Below are 21,504 nucleotides of genomic sequence, written 5' to 3' on the forward strand. Positions count from 1 at the left end.
CACCTCTGATACACCCGTGACAGCCTGTGCTCGGAAAAACATCACAGTGACATGCCTGTTTGTGATCTGCATCATGGATGAAAGTCACCCATATAAGTCTATGGGTTTCTGAAAATTACGGACAGCACACGGGTGGCACCAGTGTACAATTCGTGTGCTGTCAGTGATTAACATTGTGACAGGAAGTTGTGTAATTTTTTTTTTTTTTTTTTTAGATGACATTAACTGATGAAACATTGATGGTAAAAACTGACACAAGGACCAAACACTGATGACACTTGGACCATTTTTTGCATACGTGAGATATCACTGAGGTCTAAATGAGACCCTATTTTGCTCTTTCTTCCAAAGATTACTGGAGAAGTCTCACAAAGAATGGCAAGTACAAATTGAAAATCTATAACAAACTCTTCACCGATTCTACTTGTGACTTGTTTTGTAAATTAGCAACAGATAAAATAGGGGAGATGTACAAGGCTAAATACATGAAATGCATTGACAAGATGAGTGGCATAGAGGAAGAGTATGCTTTATAATGCTTCAATGTGAGCCAAAATTAAATATATAATTTTGAAAAAAAAAAAATACATTGATGGAAATAAGCCAACCCATGGGTGTTGAAAAGTTAGATAACTTTGATGCACCTTCAGACTGCGTGGTCTGGTTCGTACTTTCTTCCTATTAGACAGGATTAGTAAATTTGCCGCATTAATTCATTATCCATGACTCTTTCACTTTGATCTATTTGACCCCAACTCTGCTCTTCATACCCTGACAGAAACAGTAAAGCTAACCCTAGAAAAATAAGTTTTAATATTAAATTCAGTTCAGTGACTACTGGGTGTATTTTCAATGACGGAAAGTGCCCATTGATCCTGTATGTAATTTGGCCTAGCTTTCTTTGGGGAAACGTGGAGCATATGTTCAGACCCACAGTATCTGCTTCCACAGAAACTCCAGCTACGGCCTCTAACACATCAAACAATGGTTGCTGAGCGGGGGTTTTACACAAGATTGCTGGACACTGTAAGGTGGCGGTGTTCACACCGTGCAGTAATTGAGGCAGTGACCCAAGCAAGTCCAACATAAACAGCTTTTATTCAGCAACTCACGGGAAACAAAAAGTCCTCCGGTTCGCAGCCGGGTTAACATGAATCCATAAACAACGGTTGCCGTGGGCAACGGCCGCGCCAGGCCGCTCAGAGCCTGACAGGTGCAGAGGCTTCCCAGGCGTGGGTTCAGCCACCCTCAATCCTGCTGAGCTTTCCTGCTATGCTCCTAGCAGGTTCCAACATAGAACAACACTAATCCTTAGTGCAGGGGTTTTAAAGGACCTGTGGCAAGAGCCACTGGAAAACCCGGGTTGGAGGGAGGAGGCCGCCCCACTGCCTCCTGTGAGCTCCTCCAAGAAATGAAGGCCCTGCCGGGTTTTACTTAATCTGCCTTAGCCAGGTAGTCTGACCAGGTCATTGCTCACCTTCATTCCTGCATTGCGGCCGCAGATGTGTCTGTGACTGCAGTGCACTCCAATGGATTTAATAGGTCTCTGTACACATTCTGGGGATTTATAACGTCCCTCGTATATGATCCCAGTCACTGCCTCGCATATCCCCCCCCCTCTGTTCAAACTTGTGGGGTTGAACATTTGTCACCATACAGGGTGCCCAGGACAGGGCATCCACGGTTGCCTGCGACTTCTACAGACAGACTGAAATTTTACAGTGACAGAAACCGCCTGGTGACTCGCGCATTCCTCAATGACTCCTAACTGGAGCATTTGTTTTATCTCAGCCGTGCCGGCTTGCCTCCGGGCTTCGGGTACCCGGTACGGTCTCATTCGTACCCGTACCCCAGGTTCAGTGACACTGACATGTTGGAGAACCACAATCCTACCCGGTAGCTCTGAGAACACATCGGTAGTCTGCTGCACCAGCGAGTGAGCCTCCCGTCGCAGCTGTTTAGGGGGAGCATCACTTATCCTGACCTCTCCCCCAGACGCACCCCTGGCTGAGGGTACATGTACTACCACCCGATCGCCCTTGTTACAAGATTTGACCATCGCTCTTTTATTACATGTGCGCCTCCGTGCTGCATGGGCATCTAACAGATGTTCTTTTATGATGGGCATGACCGCCACGATCCGGTCCTGCATACTAGCCACGTGTTCAATTATACTCCAATGTGGAGTCGGCTCTTGTTCCCACGTTTCTTTTGCTACGTCCAACAGACCCCTAGGGTGTCTGCCGTACAATAACTCCAAGGGAGGGAACCCTGTGGAAGCCTGGGGTACCTCACGGACAGCGAACATCAAATAGGGTAGTAACATGTCCCAATCCCTTCCGTCCTTAGAAACCACCTTTTTTTAACATGGACTTGAGGGTTATATTGAACTGTTTTACTAGCCCGTCGGTTTGAGGGTGGCACGCCGAGGTGCACGATTGATTTGTTTTTAGCAGTTTGCACAGTTCCCTTGTCACCTTGGACATAAAAGGGGTCCCTTGATCCGTCAGGATCTCCTTAGGTAGTGGAAGGCGACAGAACATGGCAAACAGCTCCCTTCCAATCTGTTTTGCCAAGGTGTGGCATAGCGGTATAGCCTACGGGTACCGGGTGGCACAGTCGACGACCACAAGTATATGGTGGTGGCCACGAGCGGATTTTACAATGGGCCTTACCAAGTCTATTTTAATCCGTTCAAAAGGTACCTCTATCACTGGCGGAGGTACCAATGGGCTACGGAACCTTGTGGTGGGTGTGGTCCGCTGACATTCAGGGCAGGATTCGCAGTACTTTTGAACCTCCGCGTAAAACCCTGGCCAAAAGAACCGCTGCAAGATATGCTCATGCGTCTTTTTAACCCCTAAGTGTCCACCCAGCAGGTTTGTGTGTGCCATCTCCAGAATCGCCCGACTGTACGACTGAGGTACCACTAACTGTTCCACGACTTTGTCCCTGATTTTGTCTACCCTACAAAGCAACTCACCGTTGACCACCATACATGGAATCACAGTATCTGCACCGGGCTGTTGAGCTACACCATTTACCTCTAACACCCTTTTCCACGCCCAAGTCAGAGTGGGATCCAGTAGCTGAGCTGTTCCAAACGTGCCCCGGGACACTTGAAGCTCGGGGATCAATGGGGTCTCCTCGACATCTCCTGCCAGCACCTCTAGGGGAGACCTATAGGGGTTACACTCTGTCCCTAGCTTGTACATCCCTACAGGCAGGTACCCCTGACTCGGGTTCTTCGGGTACAGCGCCCGTAATAAATTTTACCGGGGAAGAGTGGTTTTTGTTTTTCCACAGAGTCCAGAACAAGGGCAAGTCTCTTCCCAACACAGTCCCATAGGGAAGAGTTTTTACGACCCCCCACCACATGTTTTGTGTCCCCACATGGTGCGGACAACACTACCTCCGCGGTTGGGTATTCTCGGAGGTCCGCATGGATACACACAACCCCGACGGTCCATCCTTTGGGGTTGTCTCCTGCCACCAGCGACTCATGTACCAAAGTCACTAGGCTCCCTGAGTCTAAGAGGGCCTCCGTTGGGTACCCATTAACCAGTACCTGGCACAGTTGGGGTTCCCTGTCCGGGGAGTCGGCACTCGCAGAGCAGATGGTCTGGGTGTACAGTGAGACCCGGCGGTCTGTGGGTTCTGTAGTCAGGGGGCAGTTAGCAACCACGTGTCCTGGCTCCTGATACCGCCAGCACCTAATGGCGGAGGTACTGTTAGATCTTGTGACCTTTCGGGAGGGAATCGGTCTCCTGTAACTCTCACTCCGGGGTTCCCCTTCAGCACGGGTACGATGCTGACTGTCCTCAGCAGAGGGACGTGCCCCCTTTACCGTTTCCTGGTCTGGCAGGGTCCGGCGTGACAGCCGCGAGGGGGCAGAGTCCCGTATAAAGTCCTGAGTGGCCGAGTACCGCTCGATCAGGCCGACCACCTGGTCGAGTGTCTGGGGTCCCCTTGTCCCACCCAACGTTGGATAGTGGCCGGCAGAGTCCTCACCAGCCGGTCGACCACCACCCTCTCCACCATCTGGGCTGGAGTCAAAGACTCAGGCTGGAGCCACCTTTTGACTAGCTGCAAAAGGTCATAAGCCTGAGACCGGGCGGGTCGGGTCTCCACATAGGCCCATGAAAATACGCGCTGAGCCCTCACGTATGTATTGACCCCCAGTCGGGCAAGGATCTCACCTTTGAGCCTCTTGTAGTCCTGGGCATCCTCCCTACTGAGGTCGAAAAAGGCCTTCTGGGCATCGCCAACCAAAAACGGAGCCACTTCTGCCCACTGGCCGGCTGGTAGGTTTTCCCGCTCTGCTGTGCATTCGTAGACGGTCAGGAAGGCTTCGACGTCGTCCTCCGGTCCCATCTTCCTCAACGCTGAGCGAACCTTGTCCCGGGCCTCTCGATGTTCCAGAATCGATGTTGTGGCCGTTTCCCACAGGGCAGCAATCTGTTGTAGCAACAGTTCATTTGTTTTTTGCTGCTGCTGATACAGTAACTGCTGCTGCTGAGACTGTAGCTGCTGCTGCTGCTGGGTAAGTACCAGCTGCTTTAACAGCTCCTCCATTTTGTCCACGGGGTGGGGCTAAAAGGTGGCCGGCCGGATTGTGGTCATGCAGCTGCCGGTGGGGTATGCCTCAGTCACAATGCCAGCATTCTCCACCAAGCTGTAAGGCGGCGATGTTCACACCGTGCAGTAACTGAGGCAGTGACCCAAGCAAGTCCAACATAAACAGCTTTTATTCAGCAACTCATGGGTAAACAGAAAGTCCTCCGGTTCGCAGCCGGGTTAACATGAATCCATAAACAACGGTTGCCGTGGGCAACGGCCGCGCCAGGCCGCTCAGAGCCTGACAGGTGCAGAGGCTTCCCAGGCGTGGGTTCAGCCACCCTCAATCCTGCTGAGCTTTCCTGCTGTGCTCCTAGCAGGTTCCAACATAGAACAACTCTAATCCTTAGTGCAGGGGTTTTAAAGGACCTGTGGCAAGAGCCACTGGAAAACCCGGGTTGGAGGGAGGAGGCCGCCCCACTGCCTCCTGTGACCTCCTCCAAGAAATGAAGGCCCTGCCGGGTTTTACTAATCTGTCTTAGCCAGATAGCCTGACCAGGTCAATGCTCACCTTCATTCCTGCATTGCAGCCGCAGGTGTGTCTGTGACTGCAATGCACTCCAATGGATTGAATAGGTCTCTGTACACATTCTGGGGATATATAACTGTGGCACCCTGCTGTTCACATGTACCACAGGACCCAAAAGGGTGCATGGACAGACTTCTCCACAAGAGGCCCTCATTACATACAAACACCTCCACCCTTCCACCTCATACCACCAGAGGGAGCCGTTAGGGATATATATATGGAGGGTGGAGCCAGGCAGTGAGTCAGAAGTTCAGTTAGTCTGAGGAGAGCATGCTGACCCTGAGAGCAGCGAAGATATAGCACATCTGCTGCTGTATTGAGGGCCCCGAGTGTGGCCGAAGGAAAAGAGGAGAGGAGTTGAAAGGGCAGAGGAGCATCATAGGCTCACCCCGAGTATACAAACCGGACACCGGGTCCGCGCCTACAGGGTTCCTTTATACCCAGTAGGGATCACCGGCATACCAGGAAGACTACAAGTCCCTGGCCGACCTGAAGCTAAACCCATTACAGAACCAGGAACCACGAAGGCCCCGGCGCCCAGGGATAGTGGTTGCCAGCGGAAGGTCCTAGTACCAAGCGACAGGTGAAGAGAGCAACACGACACAGAAGCTAGGCCCAGTTGCAGGCTGGCCAGGAGCTTAGAGAGAGGGAGATACGGACCAGGAGGCCCTATACCCGCTCACTGGGGAGAAGTCCTGAAGTGCATCCTTCCTACCAAGTACCCTGGACCGTACCTGACATCCGCATCAGTAAAGGTATTGAAGCAAATCCCCTGTCTCTGTCAGTTACTCCTGCTGCGCCATCCCGACTGCACTACAAGCCCCAGCATCACCACCCACCAAACTCTACACTGCCCTGAGGCCCGCTCCACCTCTGGGGAGCTGTTCCATCCTAGCTGCCTATCAACTGCCTCAGAGGTCTGCAGCAGCGCTGGTACAAATTACCAGAAACCACAGGTGGCGTCACGATAAAACTACAAATCCCATATAAACTATCCCCTTTTTGTTGACCTCCCTGGGCCACGGACCGGACCAGCCACTGTGACATATTCCCCCCCAGCATACATAAGCCCGGACACTGAGTACCCCACTGCCCTGGGGGCAAGTCATAACGTCCCTCGTATATGATCCCAGTCACTGCCTCACAACACTTATTGTCCAATAAGCAATAAGTTATTATTAGTTATTTAGGATACAACCAGAGGACTCTTAACTAGTGATGGTCGAACCCGAACACTAAAGTTCGGGGTCCGTACCGAACACCAACAGGAAGTCCGTGTTAATGTTCGGGTCGCTATGATCGATGGTAATAGCATTACCGCTGATCAGATCCTGTGACAGCGCGGGAAACCAGGTAAATTTGGCTCCTCCATTCACATGAATGGGGTTCGGGTACTGTTCTGGTACCCAAACTTTTAATAAACTGTTAGGCGTTCAGCTCAATTAGCCGAACCTAAACAGTCATGGGTTCGCCCATCAATACTCTTAACCAATAATTTGCATACAGCATGGAAGAGATGAAAACTTCCTTTTCTGGTGAAGCTGTACTATTGCAATCCGACAAGAATATGTTCAGAAAGATCTGTTAGTACCTACACAGCAGTTACACATATTTAGGGGAAAATTAAGAACTAGGTACACAGTAGTAAAATAGAAGTGATGTTTATTTGCAATCCAATATATACAATGTTTTGGTCAATAACTTAGGCCTTCCTCAGATATAGGAACTGCATACAGGAGAGGCGTGTATGAAAGAGAAACGCTAGTGGTTAAGAGCAGGCAGTGTGATCCAATGCAGTCACGCCACTTTACCATTAGCGCTTCTCTATCATACACTCCTCTCCTATATGCTGTCTGTATATCTGAGGAAGGTCTAAGATATTGGCCGAAACTTTATATATATTGGATTGCAAATAAACATCACCTTTATTTCACTACTGAGTACTTCAGGCTATGTGCCCACGATGCAGAAATGAAGCAGAAAATTTCTGCAGCATTTCTGTATCTCCCTGGCAGAAAAAACGCATGCAGATTGTGCATGCGTTTTTCCTGCAGAATACATGCGGATCCACATGCGGATTCACTTGCGTTTCCGCATGCAGATTGACAAGCGCTTTCCATGCGATAGCATCACTTGGAAAGTGCTTGACATCTAGGTCACACTGTATAAATCCATGCAAACAGCATGGATTTATACAGTGTGAACCGTAAAAATTAAAACAAATAAAGCTATACTCACCCCCGATGCCCCGGTGTAGCTGCAGCGCTGCTTCCTGGCTGGTTCCCGGCTGCCGGCATATCGCGAGACAGAGCGGTGAAGGGCCTGCGGTCACATGACTGTGACGTCACCGCAGGTCCTCAAGCGATGCCGGCATTCAGAGAGAAGCCGCCGGACAGGTGAATATAACTTTATTTGTTATTTTATTCTTTTTTTACAGGTATAATGGTACCCAGGTCTGGATGAGAGTCTCCTCTCCTCCAGAACTGGGTACCATCCGCACATAGAGACGCATAGAAGCCGCTTGTAAAAATGTACAGTCGCGGTTTCTATGCGTCTCAATGCAAGTCAATGGCGGGAGTTCCGCTGCGCTTCCGCAAAATTAAATGACATGCTGCGGATTTTTGTACGCAGCATAAACGCTGCGGAAAAATCCGCAGCATGTGCATAGAACATGCGGAATCCCCTTGGGGACCATGGGGTGCGGATTACCTAGCGTTTCACAAGCGTTTATGCTGCGGAAATTCCGCAGCATAAACGCTTGAAAAACGCTACGTGGGCACTCAGCCTAATTCTTCATAGGGTGGCCCATGGAAAGTAGCCTGCATCTGGCGATAGAATGGGAAGATGAACGAGTAAGTGAATTATTATATATCCTTCTACAATCAACAGGAAGACAAAATATAGCCGGAACACTGCATACGGGGCGACACCTCGTTGCCAGACATAAAACAAGAGTCTATGTCCTCCTCCAAAGAGCGTGGCACTGTTACTGAAGGCAAACTGCTTTCCCATGGCCAACCCTGTATAAAGGGAAGGACCCTACTAGTGCAACACCTACTCGGACTGCCATGATCTACAATTAAGGAGTAAACAACCTTTAACAGTTTCCAACATGCAACATTTTCTGCTTCTTTTCAAAGCCTGATACTCATTCCACCCATCTTTTTAGCGCCGGACCACCCTGTCCCCAGCTCTTCAAATCCGGACCACTTACTTAATCCACAGATGGCTCTCCAATGCCTTATTCTAAGACATTTTTTTCATGCACTCCTATAGGTCAGAGCCGTTTTTCAAGCTCTCTTATGTCTAAGTCCACTCCTTCCGCGCATGATCACTCATTTCTCACCTCTTGCATGTGCCAGACTAATCTCTCACTAAATCTTCCCACACCCATTGCACTGCTAAAGAAAACAAGGCAAAGAGACAGAATGATCGATTTCTTAATGCTCCAACCATAAAACTCTATGTTAAAAATAGAGTAAAAACAGCTGTTCCTTCAGAAGGTTATAGCTCAGAAAATAGTATACTATTCAATGTCAACCTGGCGATTAACTTGAAACATCACACAATTGTTGATTACTTCTTATATTACTGAGCAAAGTCATGAAACCTAAATAACTGAGCTCAGATTAGCCCTTATGAAACGGGGAGGAGATGACTAAAAGGTTACAGGACTGCAACTCCTTATATAAAATTTCTGACTAACTTTCAGATGGAAAAATCAGTTTTTTTTGCCAAAAATCAGAAAACTTATTTACTGATTTATACGAACTGCAATTTTTACACTGAGATTATAGCAATGACATAGCATTGAATTGGGAACTTCAGATCTTTTTTCTTTTCAGTTTACAATCAGAAAATGTGTTTTTTGCTTTTCACAGGAGAATCTTTCCGGTAGGTACTCTGCATCAGCTGGATAACCACAAGGAAAATCAGCCCCTACCAAGAGCAGTCTGCAATCAAGAATGTATCTTGAATTTTGCATCAACTCTAAAGAGACAGCACTTAGGTCTTTTTTCTTATTGAGAGCACATAATAATAATAATCTTTATTTATATAGTGCCAACATATTCCTCAGCGCTTTACAATTCAGAGGTTCATATAGAACAGTCATAAGTAACAGTTAAAGATAATATAATAATTAAAGCAACAATAATGATGACCCTGCTCATAAGAGCTTACAATCTACAATGAGGTGGGGGTTACACAAAGTACAGAGGCTTATTTACAATGATGGTCCAGCCATCTTGAGGGAATGGGGGATAGATAAAGGCTGTACAAGCTCGTCACCAGCCAGTATTTGTAGTGCCTTTGGGTACGGTGGAGTTTGGTGAAGAATTATGTTTGGAGAAATAGTGAATGGGCTATATGTAAATAAAACTTTGATTAGGGAATGTGATAGGCTGCCCTAAACAGATGTGTTTTTAGGGAGCGCCTAAAACTGTATAAGTTTTGATTAGCCTTAATTTCTTGGGGAAGGGCATTCCAAAAAATAGTTGCAGCTCGGGAGAAGTCTTGGAGTTGAAAATCTCTTGAAGAGCGTAGAGAATGGGTAGGCAGATAAACTGAAATGAGGGAGGAGATGTAGGGGGGTGCCGCACTGTGGAGAGCTTTGTGGGTGAGAACAAACAATTTAAATTGGATCCTGTAATTCATGGACAGCCAGTGCAATGACTGGCATAGAGCGGAAGCATCCGAGTAACGATTAACCAATTAATAGAGAGTTACAGTAGTCAAGGCGGGAGTGCATCAGGGCAACAATGAGGGTTTATGTTGTTTCCATGGTGAAAAAGGGGCGGATTCTAGAGATTTTCTTCAGATGCAGCCCATATATCCTTTATGTATTATCTGTATTTATGGTGCAGTAGAGTGTTTTATTTTATGTTAGCCACAACGAATTGGATTTATTGGGTACATAAGGGAGAATAGACATGGCAGAACAAAGCAGGTTCTGTTCTGTTCACACTTGTATTGCATTCCTATTCTTGATGTCTATATTCTTGGGGTCTATCCATTAAGGATATATTGTAAAACAGATACATCACAGCACTAAAGTCATAGTGTTGTGCACATATATACAGCTCTGGCAAATATTAAGAGACCACTGCACAGTTTTCTAAAAATCCCCATCTCTACATGTCTGACAGCCATTCCATTCCAGTGTCAGTTGAATTCCAACCAAAGTCCACCTCATTCTACTTAATGTGCTTCTGATTAGGTGATCACCTGAACCAAATCTTATGTAATGAGGGAAAGTATAAAAAACACTGCTGTGGTCTTCACAATCCTCTTGCAATAGGACAAGCTGGATGACAAAACAAGTGCTAGAAATAGCCAAAAAGTAATTTGAATGAAAAAATATCTTTTAACCATGCCAAAGGAGTTGACAAGAAAAGGCTTGAGTGAGAAAAAGAAGGGCTCAATTCTGGCTTTACTAGCAGAGGGATACAATAAGCATCATGTTGCCTCCATCCTTAAAATTTCGAAGACGGCAGTCCATTACAACAAGGTGAAACAGCAGACATTGGGGACAACAAAGCTACAGACCGGCAAAGGGCAAAAGCGACTCTCAACTGACCGGGATGACCGTCATCTTATTATAATGTCACTCAGCAACCGCAGGATGACATCAAGTGATAAAAGGAATGGCAAATGGCTGCTGGGGTGAAGTCAGGGCCGGCTCCAGGTTTTTCTGGGCCCCGGGCAAAAGAGTCTCAGTGGGCCCTTTTAACACATACACGATTCATGATGCACAGATACGGCGGAGAAATAAATATATATATATATATATATATATATATATATATTTATTTATTACACATGGCCCAGCCTGCCCCCTCATCCTTCACATACGCAGACATATGCGCGCGCACACACGGTACACAGACATATGCACGCACACACGGTACGCAGACATATGCGTGCGCACACACGGTACGCAGACATATGCGCGCACACACACGGTACGCAGACATATGCGCGCGCACACACGGTACGCAGACATATGCGCGCGCACACACGGTACGCAGACATATGCGCGCGCACACACGGTACGCAGACATATGCGCGCGCACACACGGTACGCAGACATATGCGCGCGCACACACGGTACGCAGACATATGCACGCGCACACACGGTACGCAGACATATGTACACATACAGACATACACATAGATAAAACAGACAAATATATATACACAGTCATATACACTGACATTCACATACATGCACTCACACAGACCCATTACTAATATTTTTAATATGGGGATTGGGGAAGCCTCACTCACCTGTCCCCGGTCCAGTGTCCTGTCCAGCAGCTCCTCGGGTATGGGGCAGTGCAGGGCCCCCGGCATGTCACAGACTTCATGGCCCTGGAACATCAGAGGGGCCCACTTGCGGTCGGGTCCGGGCCCCTCCCGCCCATCTGTGCAGGACCTCCGCTCCGACGGTGTTTGATTGCCGGCACTCCCCCAGACATGGCCGCGCGCTGTGCGTCTGTGTCTGCTAGTAATGACGCGGCAGGAGCGACACACAAGCACAATTAAAGGTGCAGTGCCGTCGACCCTGCCGTGTCATTACTAGCAGACACAGCCGGACAGCGCGCGGCCATGTCTGGGGGAAGTGCCGGCAATCAAGCAGCGCCTGCGTCCCTGAACAGGTGCCGAGGAAGCGGCCAGGGCTCCGACAGTGAGTGGGCGGGTGGGTGTCTGGGCCCGGCCCCGACAGTGAGTGGGCGGGTGGGTGTGTGGGCCCGGCCCAGACAGTGAGTGGGCGGGTGGGTGTGTGGGCCTGGGCCCCGACAGTGAGTGGGCGGGTGGGTGTGTGGGCCCGGGCCCCGACACTGAGTGGGCGGCTGGGCCCCTTTGATTTTCCAGGGCCCCGGCACTTGCCCGGGTACGCCGGGTGCTGACGCCGGCCCTGGGTGAAGTGCACGGCAAGAACAGTGGGTAACAGGCTCCTAGAGGCAGGCCTCAAGTCATGTAAAGCTAGAAAAAAGCCTTTCATCAATGAGAAGCAAAGGAGAGCCAGGCTCAAGTTTGCCAAAGACCACAAGGATTGGACCATAAAGGACTGGAGTAAGGTAATCTTCTCTGATGAGTCTAATTTTTAGTTTTGCCCAACACCTGGTCGTTTAATGGTTAGACAGAGACCTGGAGAGGCATACAAGCCACAGTGTCTTGCACCCACTGTGAAATTTGGTGGAGGATCGGTGATGATCCGGGGATGCTTCAGCAAGGCTGGTATTGGGCAGGTTAATCTTTGCGAAGGACATATGAATCAAGCCGCACACAAGGTTATCCTTGAAAAACACTTGCTTCCTTCTGCTCAGGCAATGTTCCCCAACTCTGAGGACTGTTTTTTTCCAGCAGGACAGTGCCCCATGCTACATAGCTAGGTCAATCAATGTGTGAATGAAGGAGCACCACATCAAGACCCTGTCATGGCCAGCCCAATCTCCAGACCTGAACCCCATTGAAAACCTCTGGAATGTAATCAAGAGGAAAGCCTTAGTTACTTACCGGTAACGGGATTTTTCGGAGTCCATGACAGCACCACGAGAGAGAGAGGATCCGCCCATCAAGGACAGGAAACCTACAGGTTAAAAAGGGCGGCCCTCTCTTCCCGCCTCAGTTTAGTTAACAGAGCATGAGAGTACCGCCAAGGTTAGTTCTAAAAAAACATAATCACATTAAGTACATTACTTTTCATCAATTTCCTGCAAGGGTGCCCAAAAAGAAATCAACTCTACGGGAGTGCACAACACCAGTGAAGGGAGGGAATATAAAGATGCTGTCATGGGCTCCGAAAAATCCCGTTACCGGTAAGTAACTAAGGCTTTATTCGGTCTCCCATGACAGCACCACGAGAGAATTACAGAGACGATGGAAATTAGGGAGGGACCACAGCTTGAAGCACCCTTCTCCCGAAAGTGAGATCTGCAGAGCCACCCAGATCCAATCTATAGTGCCTATAGAAAGTAGAGGGAGAAGACCAAGTGGCAGCCTTACAAATTTCCTCAATGGAAAGCCCTGTCATCTCCGCCCAGGAGGTTGATACCGCTCTGGTAGAATGCGCCCTCAACCCCTCTGGTATCTCTTTATCCCCCGAGGAGTATGCGAGGGAAATGGCCTCCTTGATCCATCTAGCGATTGTAGCCTTTGAGGCCTTACAACTAGTGTGGAGCCACCCCCGTAGTGTTCGAGTTCGGTTCGGTTCGTCGAACACCCGTGTGTTCGCCGAACTGTTCGTCGAACTGTTCGTCGAACACCTTCGAACACCGTTAAAACCAATGGCAGGCAAACAAAAACACATAGAAACACATAGAAAACACCTTCAAAGGTGTCCAAAAGCTGACAAACTGCTCAGAAGACACAACTAACACATGGAAAAGTGACAAGTACATATAGTCATGCGAAAAGAAAAGAGGTGGAGGAGTAAAAGGAGGGGGAGACACAGATATAGGCATGTCATGCCCTTCTAAAATCCAAAAAGTGAGAAGCCGACATGGCCAGTCCGCTCCTGCCCGTGCCACCTCCGTGTCGCCGGGTTTGTGCCAGAGCCGCGGTGAACCCTGACGGCCAGCCCCCCTCTCCCAATACTGGTGCCTGTCCGCTGGTGGGTCGAGAGAGCCCCCCTGTGGTGAAGGCAGCTCTAAGCTTTTTAATTTAAATTGTCCCTCTAATTTGAATGAATACACTTTAAATCCATTTACAAGGATCTATTGGAGGGCAAGTCTCATGCCAGCAGCCGCGTAATTCCAGCTCCAGTAGCGTCCACTAAAGCTGCTGCAGTTAAAAAGCTTTTATAAGGATCGAGCTCGGCTGTCCACCGCAAGGCATCCTAGTGCCAGTCCCAGCCCCTATGCCTTGGGGTGCCTCCTGATGCTCTTCACTGAGTATCCCGTGGTCCCGAAGCATTTCCTTTGAAAAAATTAAGTGTCCAAACTACAGGTGGTGTAGCTTGCTTAACAGCCGGGATAATCCGCTGACTAGCAGACACTGCTACTAGGCACAAAGTATTTCCTGGGCTAGATGCAGTTAAAAATTTGTAAGTAGATACTCTTGTTGGATGCTGAGAAAGCATTCCATAGAGTCTCCTGGCACGCCATATATGATTCTCTTAAAAAGCTTGGGGTAGGGGTCTAGGGGACCCTTTTATAGCCAAAATCACGGCCCTGTATCACAATACGTCACCTAGGCTGAAGATAAATGGAACTGTAGCACCGAGGGCTCGGTTGCTACAGACGTATTGCACCTCACCCAGAGGTGTGATATCTCACTCTCAGATAAGGATGGAGTGTGGATCAGGACCCGACACCTGCATGCATTACACCACATTGCCGTGGGGCAGGGCGACCAATATGCCCCTGAGATGGGCACGACAGTCCCTGTCCCTGGCTGGAGTGGGGGGAGGGAACACTGAGGAAGGGGAACCCTGCAGTGCAGGAGCAGGGAGGAAGCAGTTCCTGGGTGCATTGAGAAGGGAGTATAAAAGGTGGGCACCATCTTAGTTCAGTGCAGAGAAGTCTGAGCAGAAGTGGCAGGGAGCAGGGGCTCTGCATGAGCTCTGCTCCGGAGGCGGGCCTAGTAACAGAGGCCCAGGCCTGCAAGAGGGAGAAGGAAGGAAGAGGAGCGGAGAAGGCTCCAGGAACGAGGAATGAAGGGATCCCAGGGGTGCGGACGGGCGAGTCGCCACCGCACGCCCGAATCCACCTGCGTGGAGGGGTCAGGCCAAAGGGGGAGACCGGTCCCCGAACTAGTGGAGGCAGGAAACGACCCTCAGCTAGAAACCGGAGGCTCTGACATTTTATGTGGCGCAGCCCCTTGCTCCACCCGCTAGGAAGGCACCACATAGGGTCAGGGAAACTGGCGCCAAGTTTACCAAGAGGAGGCCCGAGGCAGCCGGACAGAAGTGTTGGTAAGAAAGGCCAGACAAAGGACACACAAAGGGGGTCCTGTGAAGCGCTCCAAAGTTATCTGGGAGTTGTCTGAGCCCCTCACCTGGTGAGCACAGTACGACGTGGGCAGCCGTTACCTGCAGACGTGGTCTGGATAATATGAACTGTGAGTAAAGGCCCTGAACTGCATCACTGACTCCGTGTCGTTACTGCTGCTGCCCTGCACCATCACCCCCATCCTCCGCATACACTGCCCTGAGGCTATACTCCTCCCGTGGGGAGTTATGCTACGCTCTGCTGCACCCACAACACCAGCCTTAGCGGTCTGCCCTGTAGCGGCGGTTCACTCTGACCGCAATCCACGGGTGGCGTAGTCAGACATTTAAACATCAAAACCCCATAAATAGTTCCGCCACTGGTTTGACCGCCCTGAGCCACGGAACCGGATCGCCGCCACGAAGACTACAACCACCAGCATCCACCAAAAAGGGTCCGGCTCCAGGTGTCCCAAGGCCCAGGGGGTGCGTCAGAACATTTTCATCACCTTTCACAATCACCAATGGGACAAGGCAGGGATGTCCTCTGTCCCCTCTCTTATACATCCTAGTGACGGAGCACCTGCTCTCATCAATTCGCCATAACCCCAATATTAGGTGGATTGAGGTGGGAGGCACCGAGTACAAGTGCTCTCTATTTGCTGATGATGTCCTAGTATATATCACTCAATCACATATATCCATCCCTGCTGTTATGGCTGAAATAGATCACTTTGTTACATGGTAAAATTTTAAAATCAATGCAGCGAAGTCTGAGGCCCTCGATGTCTCCCTCCCTAAATCCATATAGGATTCCATCCAGTCCAACTTTCCCTTTGCCTGGCCCTCACAGGGTATCAAATACTTAGGAATTCCTATTCATAGAGACCTCTCCCATCTATGTTATCTTAATTTTGGGCCCTTTATTGAACAATTCCATACAGACCACGGTTGGCAAGTTAGAACTGTAAGATTCACTACGTGAACCACTGGTGTTTTGTGGAAAAGCACATGTACACCGCGTTCCAAATTATTATGCAAAAAGTATTTAGGAGTGATAAGGGAAGAATTTGTTTGTTTGTCAGTTAAACTCATTGATGGTGATGTGTGTCAGGGCTCTTTATATCACTGTAAGCAATTGCAGACACCTGTGCTAATTAGTTTGGCAGGTGTGTCCAATGAAAGGCAAGACTACTTAAGAAGGCTCTCTCACATTATTAAGCAGCCTACATTTTCTGCCAAAATGGGAAAGAAAAAGGATGTGTCGGCTGCTGAGAAGCAACAAATTGTGGAGTGTTTAGGTCAAGGCATGACTACAATCAACATTGTGCGATGATCAGGATGAAGTGTCTTGGCAATCAAGAAGTATGTAGCTGATTCACAGTACACACGTGTGCGTGCTGATAAGGGCAAATTGAGGACTCTTTCCTACAGGCAATTACGTCAGGTTGAAAGAGCAGCGGCAAAAAAGCCTTGTCATAGCAGCAGACAAGTTTTTGAAGCTGCTTGTGCCTCCAACGTCCCCCGAACAACAAGATGCAGGGTCCTTCAGAGGTTTGCAGCTGTGCATACGCCATCCTGTCGACCTCCTCTATCCACTTCACACAAGCAGAAACGGCTCCAGTGGGCCAAACATTACATGAAGACTGATTTCAAAACTGTTTTGTTCACGGATGAGTGCCGTGCAGCGCTCGATGGTCCAGATGAATGGAGTGGAGGATGGCTGGTTGATGGACACCCCACGCAAACACGGCTACAGCGCCAACAAGGAGGAGGTGGAGTAATGTTTTGGGCTGGAATCATGGGGAGAGAGATTGTCGGCCCCTTTAGGATCCCTGAAGGCGCTAAAGATGAACTCCATAATGTATGTGGATTTTCTCAAACAGCACTTCCTGCCATGGTTCAAGAAGAAGAACCGTGTATTTCACAGCAAGATCATTTTTCTGCATGATAATGCACCATCTCATGCTGCACATAAAACATCTGCATCTCTGGCTGATATGGGCATAAAAGGGGACAAACTTATGGTGTGACCCCCATGCTCCCCTGACCTCTACCCCATTCAGAACCTTTGGAGCATCATTAAAAGGAGTGTCTATGATGGCGGGAGGCAGTTCACATCTAAGCAACAGCTCTGGGAGGGTATTCTGTCCTCATGCAAAACAATTGAAGCAGAAACCATCCAAAACCTGACAAATTCAATGGACGAGAGAGTTCAGAAGCTCCTTTCGAACAAGGGGTCCTATGTGAAAATGTAACATCACCTAGAATAAAGTTTTGAGTTGAAAACTGTTTGATTTCAGTTCTAACAACCTGCTAATGCTTATAATTTCAAAAATGACCATTTTTTTGGTCTTTATTAAAATGAAAAGGTTGATCGAAAAGTTTGGGGGATCTAAGAGTGTGGCAACCCAGTAGTCATGATTACTTCGAATTCTGACAATATGAGGGTCATGCTGCAGGTAGTGCAGCAAGAAGGCACTTATGTGTCTTGCGCATCTCGGAGCCCCAAAATTATTTTCCGGGCTAGATGCAGCTAAAAATTATTTTTAATTTTAAATCTGGTGAAGCTTATTATAGATGGCCTAATAGGATCAGTGCTGCACACTGCTACAAAGCCCAAATTATTTTCCAGTCAAGATACAGATAAACATGATTAGTAATTTGAAAGCTTAAAACGGTTGGTAGGGTGATTTTAACCAATCATCAAGCTTTTACTCTCCCCAGGATGACACAGGGGTAGAAAAGTCGTTTCGGATCCATGATTTGTTCATCTTTATGAACGTGAGTCTGTCTACATTATCAGTGGAGAGCCGCGTGCGCTTATCTGTCAGCACACCACCAGCAGCGCTGAACACACGTTCAGACAGAACGCTGGCTGCGGGGCATGACAAGATCTCCAAGGCGTAAGTGGCTAGCTCCGGCCATTTATCCAGATTGGAAGCCCAAAAAGAGCAAGGGTCCAGTGACACAGTCGTGGCTTCAATGTTTACTTGGAGATACTCCTGTACCATCGTCTCTAGGCGTTGACTATGTGTCAGACTTCTTGTCTCCTGTGGCCTTGCAAAGGATGGGCTAAAAAAGTGGTGAAATGATTCCGCAAAATTGATGTTACCAGCAGATACTGTGGTTCTGTTACGGTTTGAGTGCTGAACACTTGACGGTCCCACGGTTGGCAAGTTGGAACTGTGAGATTCACTACGTGCACCACTGGTATTTTGTGGAAAAGCACATGTAAGATTCTGCAACAGTCTCTGCTGATACTCCTGCATGCGTGCATCCCTTTCTATGGCAGGAATAATTTCTGCAAATTTACTTTTGTACCGGGGATCTAACAGTGTGGCAACCCAGTAGTCAGGATTATTTCTAATTCTCACAATTCGAGGGTCATGTTGCAGGTAGTGCAGCAAGAAGGCACTCATGTGTGTTGCGCATCCAGGAGCACCAAGTCCCTGTTGTGTTGGTGGCGAGGTAACAATCATGCTTCCTTCCTCTGTCCTCTCCCCCCAACCTCGCACAACAGAAATGTGATCAAGGTCTCCCTCATCTGATGAGTCTTCCATCAGTTCGTCCTCCACTTCTTCCTGGGCTCCTGCACCTTCCTCACTAGTTTGGCTGCTACCATGCGCCCTGGTAAAACCATCTCCCCCACCCTCACATGCCTGCCGCCTTGGTGCTGCTGACCGTCTGGACCTTGCAGATGTTAGCCCTTCCGCATACAACTCCTCCTCCTCTACTTCCTCCACCTCCTCTTGTGCCACCACCTGACTCCGAATTCTGTTTAACATGTGCTCCAGCATGTAAATCACCGGAATAGTCATGCTGATAATGGCATCGTCAGCACTAAACATCTTCGTCGCCATTTCAAAACTGTGCAGAAGGGTGCATAGGTCCCTGATCTGAGACCACTCCTCCAGCGTGATTTGCCCCACCTCTGAATCTCTTTGGCCCAGGCTATACGTCAGAACGTATTGCACCAGGGCTTGTCGGTGCTGCCACAGTCGCTGCAACATGTGCAGAGTTGAATTCCACCGGGTAGGCACATCGCATTTTAGCCGGTGAAGTGGCAGGCCCAACGACTTCTGTAGAGATGTAAGTCGCTGAGCTGCGGGATGCGAACGGCGGAAGTGAGCACACAGCGACCGTGCCCTCTGCAGAAGGCCATCTAGTCTGGGATAGTGGGCTAAAAATTGCTGGACAACCAGGTTCAACACGTGAGCCATACAAGGCACGTGTGTGACATTGCCCCGGCGAAGGGCCGCACCCAGGTTTGCAGCATTGTCGCACATGGCCTTCCCTGGTTTCAGGTCCAGTGGAGACAACCATTCATGAAATTGGTTCTCCAGAGCTGACCACAACTCCTCAGCTGTGTGACTCACATTTCCCAGACATTTCAATGTAAAAACCGCCTGATGACTTTGAGCCCTACTGCCAGCATAGTAAGGAGGTGTGCAGGATCCCTTCTGCACAGTTAGAAAGCTTGTGGCATGACCAGACAGGCTTTGGGTGCAGGTGGAAGACCGAGAGGAGGTTGAGGAGGCAGAAGCAGTGGAGGAACTTTGACATAAAGAGGATTGACGCACAACTCGTGGGGACGGCAAGACTTGGACAGCAGCCCCTTGTCCTGCTGTCACCATAGTTACCCAGTGCCCAGTCAGCGACATGTAACGCCCCTGTCCATGCCTACTCGTCCAAGTGTCTGTGGTGAAATGCACCCTGTCACACACAGAGTTTCTCAAAGAAGCGGTGATGTTGTGTGCGACATGCTGGTGGAGCGCAGGCACACCTTTCTTTGAGAAGTAGTGCCGACTGGGCATCTGGTACTGGGGCACTGCGACGGACATAAGGTCTCGAAAATCCTCTGTGTCCACCAGGCGGAAAGGCAGCATTTCTGTAGCCAAGAGCTTGCAGATGGTGAAATTCAACCTCTTAGCTTTCTCATGGCTAGGAGGAAATGGTCTTTTACTTGTCCACATCTGAGGGACCGAGGGCTGGCTATTGTGCTTAGACGGGGTTGATAAGGGTGTCCCCGGCAAACTGCCGGTCTGTGAGGAAGATGCAGGCGGACATGTTAGGTTGCCTTGATCCAAAGGTGGTGCTATCGATGTCGGACAGCGCTCAAGACCAGCTGGTGTTACCACCTCCAAAGAAAATGATGACCTGCCAATCACGCTGGCTGTTGCGGGTAAAGAGGTGGCAGGTCTGCGCCCCAAAACAGGTGTGACTGCTGTCCCCCCAGTCACAGAGGATGAAGAGGCCGCGGATGCACAAGATATGGCAGACGGTGGTTGGCCCGGCCGGCTAGGCCGCATTGTAGCCCACTGAGCTTCCCACTGCAACTTATGCTTTATGTCCATGTGCCGGTTCATGCATGAAGTACTCAAACTATGTATTTTTTGGCCTCTACTTAGCTTTTGCTGACAAATGTTACAGATAACACGAGTTGGGTCATCTTTATCGATCTGAAAAAATGCCCAGGCTATGCAAGGCTTAGCACCCATGCGACCTGAAGAGCCACCACGACTTGTGGTGAGAGGCAGAGTTGTGTTTGAGGATGCAGTTGTTGACGTGCTTCCAGTACTACGTCTCTGTCCAGGAAGGCGCAACCTGACCTCGTCGTCACTAGCATCTTCCTCCACCTCCTCTGCTGACCTCATCTCTTGGCTGACTGTGGGTTGACAGAAAGTGGGATCTCCGACCTCATCATCATCACCCTGTGCGTTATCACACCCGTCGTCCTCAGAGCCAACCTGTTCCTGCCCTGACAAAAAACTAAAGTTGTCGCTCCAATCAGGTATTTGAGTCTTATCATCGTCTTCCTCATTGTCTCCACCAACAGGAGTTACAGTTTGGGAATGAGGGTCTACATTATGGTCAGAACCTTTTGCGTCTGGTCCTGGATCCGACTCATAAAGATTCTGGGCATCAGTGCAGATCATTTCCTCGTCTGGATTCACAGAAGCGCTGGAGTCGACCTCTGATTCCCAGGCTATAGTATGAGTAAACAGCTCTGCAGACTCAACCATCTGTTCTACCTCATACTCAGATGGGCAGCTGGAGATTTGGGAGCTGTGAGGAAGCAAGTGCGATTTGGGTGACACCTTTGAGGACTGGAGTATTTGTGATGTTGAAGTTGATGTGGAGGAGAGCCCACTTAAAGGAGCACTTGATATCCGTTGAAGCACCTGCTGTTTTTGTGCCTCATCTGGAATTTGTAGCGATTGGCGTGGCCGTAAGAAAGGGATCTTATCACATTGTCCGCTAAAAGAAGTAGACATTTTAGTTTGGCTGGAAGATGGTCTTTCTTCTGCACCTACCCCACGGACACAACCTTTTTTCCCCTTCCCAACACGCCTATTCCCCTTTCCACCAGCAGCAGGCCTTTTTCCACTCATTTTGGTGGTTAACTAATTCACAACTCTGG

At 49.1% G+C, this 21,504-nt stretch overlaps 1 protein-coding gene across 3 annotated transcripts in view; it reads right to left on the reverse strand.

The window, feature by feature from the left end:
* MACROD2 (mono-ADP ribosylhydrolase 2) overlaps positions 1 to 21,504 on the reverse strand; it is a 2,798,553-nt gene that overhangs the window by 555,271 nt on the left and 2,221,778 nt on the right. The window lies entirely within an intron of this gene.

The sequence above is a fragment of the Phyllobates terribilis genome, unplaced genomic scaffold, assembly GCF_046119375.1.
Source record: "Phyllobates terribilis strain yellow unplaced genomic scaffold, ASM4611937v1 Scaffold_3__8_contigs__length_932513732, whole genome shotgun sequence".
Taxonomy (NCBI): Eukaryota; Metazoa; Chordata; class Amphibia; order Anura; family Dendrobatidae; genus Phyllobates; species Phyllobates terribilis.